General features: G+C 46.0%; 1 protein-coding gene and 1 non-coding gene across 2 annotated transcripts in view; both read left to right on the top strand.

Annotated features, from left to right (window-relative positions):
- Positions 1–2,408: 2,408 nt before the first annotated feature.
- On the top strand, positions 2,409–2,480 carry Trnat-cgu. The gene has a single exon. It is a non-coding gene; the product is annotated as a tRNA-Thr (tRNA).
- Positions 2,481–3,762: 1,282 nt separating this feature from the next.
- LOC118517080 overlaps positions 3,763–7,663 on the top strand; it is a 28,567-nt gene continuing 24,666 nt past the window's right edge. The window contains exon 1 of the mRNA XM_036062933.1: positions 3,763–3,943. The gene's annotated coding sequence lies outside the window, so the exon portion shown is untranslated. The remainder of the gene's footprint in view (positions 3,944–7,663) is intronic.

Below are 7,663 nucleotides of genomic sequence, written 5' to 3'. Positions count from 1 at the left end.
TTTTATAGCACTGACACACACACACAGAACAACAACTAATGTACGGTAGCTAAATGTTAAGTACACATAATAAATAGCCGACCGACCGTTTGTAGTTTAAGGTTTAAATTTAAATTGTAGGCAGTTAGATTGTAGGGCTTTTATTCCGGGTGGACAATGTATTGAATGCCGGAACGCCTAGAAGTATGCAATCGCTGCACTTTTGGATTATAGTTTTATTACTTCGCCGAGTACAATAGGAAGTGCTATAAAAATGTATGTGATTTAACTCCTCCTAACAGTAGCATATCAGGCATTCAGTAGTCCTATTCCGGTCGTCTACTTGATTTTAGACAAGAAGATCTCGTGACCAATTACCAGACGAAAGTTAGACGAAGTTTCTTGGATCAAGAGGTCCCTCGGAGACCCTATGAGGCACTTTAAATGATAGGATCTATTCATGGACGATCTGCTGCTCGGTCTTGGACAACGAAGTCTCTTGAGCGATAAGGTTTCTTGGCATGGACGAAGAGTTCCCAAACAAGTTATTATTAAGATTTATTTTTTATTTATTTTCAATTATGACGGCTTGACGTATGGTCTTATTAAGATTTATATCAAGAAAATTTTTTACATAATGCTATAATCTTTTAGTATATCACGTAGTATTTTATGGCAAACTTCACCTCGCTATGTCCCCATAAAATCCTTAATACCTTCTTTATATTTCGATCCCAGCGTAATGGCTTCTTTTAAACGAACAACACCAACCACCTTCTGTGGAGATCGGTGGTGAAGCGCAATATAAAAAACAAGCCTTCTGCACCATATTTAGCGAATCGTCCGGAGAAACTTTTTTCCTGCTCCTCTAATCGCTCAACTGGTACACTCAACACTGCGCTCTGTGTTGTTTCCTGCTAGACATGGAGGGAAAAACTTCCCCAAGCGGGAACGTTTTTCCCACATCCGTGCGGCCATTTAATACAGCCAACCATCCAAATCATGTCCCCGCGTGCTTAGACACTTCGATGGATGCTTCCATGCGGCGGATGGTGGGATCGCGGGGCTAATGTTTTTTGTTTCTCGTTCTGTGCCTCTCTGGGCTCGTTGTGATCACAGGGCGGGAATCCTGAAAAACAAACACCACAAGCACGGGGAATCACATTTCGCAACACACAAAAACTTCCTATGCTCTCGTGCGGGGTAGGAGAGCAAAAAAAACTCGAAACAAAATTAATAAAATGCGTATTTCTGTGTGAAACGAAAGGCATATGTGTGTGTGGTTCTTCGGCAGAAGGTCAGAAAACTGTGGTTTTCCCAAAGCATCCCATCATTGTGGGCCCCGGCGTGCAGCATATGTTAAGGCCGTTTTAGGTTGCCAAAGTTTCACGTTCGTGGCTCACACACCGAGGCGATGACTTTTGGCTTTCAAATTTTGCATCTTGCGAGCGACACCATTCATGCCATTACACCCGCTTGGTTCGTTTTTATAGCACTTTGGCAAACTAAATCGGGCGCCATTTTAACCCGTAACATCGTTGCACTTACCCTAACAAGCCATTTCGATTAAAGCTTTTAAATGTGTTGTGCTGGTAGAGTGCGGGATCTGACAGCCGGAATCAAAATGTCAACCTTAACCAGAGAGCTGACGGCTGGCAGCAGCTACTAATAAGGTGTATACTACTGTTGGTGGATGGGTTAAACCAATCTTGGACTCGGACTACCCCATTGGCGTCTAATGATGTCTGTGAAGCTCCCGGGGCAGCCCGCTTTATAGTAATCAAGTGCAACCACAAACCTAATTGTCTGCAGTGAGAGCGCGACTGCCATTCCCGGGCCTGAAGTAGTGGCTGAGTGTGTGTGGATTGACGATGATGGGCACTAGCAATCCGTAGTTCGGAGTTGAAGCCATCAGCCTATATCAGCCTCATCAACACCGCACACAAAACCGCCCGGTTAAATGAAACCATTGTGTGGTTGGTGTGCGCTCGGCCACGGTCGCTCCGAGCCGAGCTGCAGGTGCACGTCGACTGATGATGATGAGGTCAAGCCGTGGCGGCTTCAATCGACATCATCATTATTAATGGGAGTAGCCTACGAGTGGCGTGTGGGTTTAGTGGTCGAATGACTGAGTGTATTGGTAAGTGATTACCGCAAATGCATCGCACACACACACGCGCAGGCGGGCACGCACAAAACACTAGAAGCATTGTTGCTATCGAACACCGATCATCGATCACTTTTGGATGAAGAAGTTTGTTTAACTGTTCCGTGTTATCTTCAATCAATTTTATACTATCACGCACTGTCCTTGTGTAAGTGCTTGCGAGCTAGATTAATGACGTACGCATCTCGGCACGCTGTTATCAGACGAGCTTCGTGTCGGCTCCGAGCTTATGACGCGTACTGGCGCACGCACACGCATCCGTGCCTCTTTAGCTCAGTGGTAGAGCGCTGGTCTCGTAAACCAGCGGTCGTGAGTTCAATCCTCACAGGAGGCAGCCAACGATGGTTCCTGCTAGTTTTTTATCACTCTAATCAAAGCTATAAGTTATCCACTAACCTGTTGTTTTTTTGTTTAAATCTACCCACAAATCAATCCATCACACAAAATAACAAATTGTAATGAGCAGCTTTTTTCGCTTCCTCCCGTAAAATGCGGTTTAATTAATTTGCTACCGAATCAACCAAAACCAAACAACCATACGCGCTTCACTGCGCGCCCCCGCTGTCACACAAATCATTCTAAATGCGATTAAAAATGTGTTACAATCGCATCATTTAGAGCCGACGCTTCCAGCAACGGATAGGATCGGGCGTCGTGTGACCGGGGACGGTTTATAATTAAAAAGCCAAACACCGCGAACCGCGAATTCGACGCTGAAGTACCCGCGCCCGTACCGTACCACACCACCAAGCCACTGGGTGCCGTTAATAATAATACTGTTAATTGAAAACTATTCCAAAGCTTCTGTTTACGCTACAGATTAATTGCATCGCGCACGCACTGTTTGCACAACCGCACACAATCTAATTATTGAGCGACGCGTTTTTTACCCCCCATCCCCCCACTTCTAGTTCTCCCACCCTTCCTGGACCCCTTTATTTGACACTCATTAAATCCGGTGGTACCGGGGTGGCAATTTTGAATTTGCCAAATGGATTGATTCGCATCAGTTTGCCATCATCGTTATTAGAGTGTCGGTGCTCCAAAAAGCCTGGGAACACCGGGAGGAGGAGGCCTGGCGAGGTGTGTGTATGATGAACACCATGTAGCAAAACAAAGCTCATTACTGTCTTTTGCATATAAATGAGCGTATTATATGCACACACACACCGCTGCACACCGCCACACACATTATTGGCAAACACATCGATGAGATTCGATGCTATCTCGCGCGCGCTGGGCGGCGGTTGAAGCGCGTCCAACAATTAGAATCACTCCTTCCAGTTCCGGTGCCCGATGGATGCCAAAAACCTCCCGGGGATCAGTGGCGTGTGTTTGTTCGTTGCCTTTTGATCGGGAAGCGGGGTGGTTTGGAATAGGATTAGTCCACCATCATCCGGGCCGGCCAACGGTGGGCAAATCGTTAGCTTCATGTGTGCTAAAAATTAATCGCCGGATAAGTGTGAGCGCTCTTCACTGGCTTTACGCTACGGCCCCGTCTTTCCCCATCCAAACACCCCACTTCCCGCACACGGGCCGGATGGATGCGGCCCATAATCCTACGTCAAAGTTCCGGCTCACTGGGCCTGCCTGCAAGAGCTGCGGAACCGGCGCACTTCGGGTGACCCGAACTAGGTCAAGCTTTCGAGGGCACAAGCCGGTCCCAGATAATCAACCAATGGATTGCTGCAGTCGATTCTAACCGGTGGGGTATTATTTTTCGTTTCATTGCAGATACGGTCACGACACCGGACATCGGAGACGCTCGCTCGTGGACGGGGGCAACTTCAACGCAAGGTAGGCTCAGTAGGTTCTCTGCGGTCAGCAGTGCCTGGATGCAGTCGGCCGAGAGATTCATAAATAAATGCCTCCCTGCCCCTTGCATCTAAAACCCTATCAAGTGCCGTCCCCGTCCAACAGCTACAAAATAATGCCTGCCGTTGATCCCGACCGGTAACGATGATGCATGCGTGCATTCGGGCAAAACCTGTCCCATCCAGTCGGTCGCATCCTTGTGCATAATCCCCGAGCACTGCAAATCCCGGGACGGGGAATTATCGTCTCACTCACAAGTGGTACTTTGTTTGGAGGCAAGTTAAGGATACGCATTATTTATGCAAAAACTGCTCCACACACTCCTTGGCCTGGCGCTTCGTTCGGGTAGGAGTGCCTATCGAGGTTTCGAAGTACAGTTTTCGATTGATTTAATTCCGATTACGCTGAAGACAGCAGGAAATTTGTTTTTGGGTAGTTGTTTAAGTAGTGTTGTGTTTCACTAGGTGGAGTTCGGGAGGGAAGATATTTTCCTCGAAACTGAAGCCTAGCTTCGTTTGAATGCATACAGTTTTTCTACAAAGCTAGTAATGAGTGAAGTGAAGCTCAAGAATTTCACAAAAAGAAGATGCTGTTATATTTGCATAAGGTAGACTCTAAAGCCTTTCATTCTAATTTTTGCAAAATTCTTCGCATTGAATTAGGAATTATAGCAATTTACGTTAAACTATTCGTGATTGGTCCAGTTCCAATATTTGTACTTGGATTTATTAGCAGCTGAAGAGCTGTATGTGCTTTTATATGCTGGACCAGTCCAGTCTTCCGGTCAATCCGGCTCCTGTCGGGAAAGCAATCCGAATGGGATTTGATTCCTGGTCCTGCAGTATAAAGCCCAGCGCTGCAGTCGCATCGACCACCGAAATACCTCAAACAAGACTTTACTTGCTGGATTTTCCAGTGTCACTCTAATACTATTACAAGCTCGATAACCCTTTCTAGTGCGATTTTGGAGAACTGATCCTTGTGATTTCCTGCCGTCATGTTTGGTAAATGATTATCACTCTCGAAAGCTTAGTATCCTTGATTTGGTATCCGATAAGAGATCCTCGAATCGTATGGTAAATCAATTAAGATGTAAGTAAGAGGATGAGAGGATTATAGCCGTAACTGAAGCTTGTCCTGAGCTCGGGCTTTTGTGATTGAGACACATCCATCTTGAAGTCTCCTGCGACTTTGCTGGACCAGCCTGAACGTCTAATTTTATCAGTCATGTTATTTTTCTAGAGGAGGTTCTTTTTATTGCACTAATCATTTAGTAGTTGACCAAAGTTCTGAGTCTTCCCAGACATTACTGTTTAAATCGAAAATTGTTCTCAGAAATCAGCTTCATTCCTAACACCAGCTTTTCTCGAGATTCACTCAATCCGTTTCGATCAAATCGATACGGACTTCCTGTATCCCCAAAAAGTAATTTTAAACAAGCGAGCTCCCTCAATCCTTTACGATAATATCCCGAATCGCAAACGGGGAAAAGCAAACAACACTACGCCCTTTGCCCCGTAGCACACCGTCTTAAAGCAAACATTTAGCTCCATCCCGTACATTTACCTTCAGGGCTTTTTCGACTAGCCCTCGACACCTTCACTTCGCCCATGAAACCGGGCAACAATCAGGAAACGATTTTTGCCATCGCAAGTACTTTGGCTTCCCGAAAAACCTTCAATATTTGCCCAAAATTCAACAGCATGTTCCGTGCGGCAAACACTCTTTGCAATGTTTGCATTCATGCCAAAGGAAGTACCGTAGGTTAACTTTAAATCCCGACGACAACGACGACGCATCGCCATACGTGCCCATGCTCCCAACGGTGAGCAAAAAAAAAACAAATGGCACATTGGAATTAAATTTTAATCACACACCCACTTTTTCCGGGTGTCGATTTATCGCCGACCGATTCGATTAGCCCCGCGCACACACAGCGCACTTAAGGGTTTGGAAATAGGAAAATTATCGAAATCAATTATAGCAAATCACAGTCATTTTCTGGTCCATTATGTTCTCGCCAGCAGTGCAAAACCAGCGCCGTGCAGAGCTGTGTGCGCGCCTGGAAGAAGAGGGTCGTTTCCTGTGAAGCCAGCTTTTCCATCGGTGTGTGCGAAGTGTTAAAAATTGGAGAGAGGAAGCAAAAAAAACCCCATTTTTCCTCCAGCTAAATGAGCAGCCAGACATGGCACGTTGGTCTGTCCTTACGGCGAACCCAACCGTGAGAGCAACTGCAATGGATTAAATATCGTGTTCGAATCGTGTCAGAGATGGATATTTCCTTCCCGATCCACACAGGCCCGAGTATTGCCTGTGAAGTCTGGTTTCCTTTTTGTTCCCGAGTTTCGCCAAGCGCCCGTACGATTCTGCCGATGAAAACCCCAGCTGGAGCGTTCGATGAAAAACGGAATTGAATTTCTCCGCCACTCCTCACCGACTTGCCGCATTTTCCCCAATGCCTACTATATCGGCGACAAGTGTGTATATGTGTGTGCCTTGTGAGCTTTTCCCCACACTCACAACCCATCCTCATGCAACCCGAACCGACACAAGCCATAATATACTGTGTTACGCTACGGCTTTTATCTTATTTTCATTCATTTACTTCGCCTAATAGGATTAGCGATTTGTTACTGCCTCCATCGGCTCGGTCCCATGTGGGCTTGGACGATGGATCCGTTGCCTTTCTCTTCCTTCTTAACGACGGCCCGAATGCCAATTGCTTAATGACGGATTTTTGTGTATCCAGCGTGGTTCTCCCCCCGATCTCGCGTTAAGCATCGTACGAGAAACGGGGAAGTTTAGCAAAGACGAGCGAACTTTCGGCCGTAAATAGAACGAAAAACGATCCGTTAACACACGTCCCGGATGCTTCGAAGGGAGGCGGCAAAACGTCCCGACGTAATTGTAGTATTTTATGATGAAGCATGTATTATGATAATATGCTCCAAGTGATTGTTGTTGGTATGGGGAGCATTGAGCTTTATAGATAATACCGAAATGAGGAATATAAAGTACTAACATTTTACTTTTATAAAACAAGGCTCATCCCACAAACATCCCAACGTGCGTCATGCGTATTGCATACTTTCAGGCAACGAGCGTTCATTTGAATCAAATTCAAATTTACTTTACGCATCTCCATACGTAGCACTTCCTTTAATCAGAAATAAAACCGATCTTAATTAACCCAAAGCTCTTAAACCTCAAATTCTCTACCACACTTCAGCAGCAGTCCATCCTTTTTTTGATGTCCCCAACAGCTCCAGTAACTGCTTGATTTTTAATCAGCAGCACAACAATCCCATCAACGCACGTACGCACCATATTCACACACGCTCCGGTATCTTCCCCTAGCCATGGGATGGTGGTTGCCTACATGTCGGTTAGCCGGCAGACACAACATACTTGCAAAATAACGAACATTCTTGCTGCCGCACTGTAATCATGTTATGCTGCTTCCGGTACGCATCCGCATCCCGTTTCGATCGCAATCACCCACAAGATGTGCATCTCCTGCTCCTGCACCTACATTGTTGCAATGTTTGAAAATGCTGATAAAATGTTGAAAGACAACCCCCTGCCTACGCCCATTCCCAGGGCCAACATTCACCAGGAAACCATATCGTTTTTCGAATCCTGATAAAAAGGCCAGACCACACACACACACACCTCTGCCGACTGATGTTCCGCAACATCGTT

This window comes from Anopheles stephensi, unplaced genomic scaffold (genome assembly GCF_013141755.1).
Source record: "Anopheles stephensi strain Indian unplaced genomic scaffold, UCI_ANSTEP_V1.0 ucontig47, whole genome shotgun sequence".
Lineage (NCBI taxonomy): Eukaryota > Metazoa > Arthropoda > Insecta > Diptera > Culicidae > Anopheles > Anopheles stephensi.
Note: the sequence above shows the minus strand (reverse complement) of the source record. Positions and strands in the feature narration are given on the sequence as shown.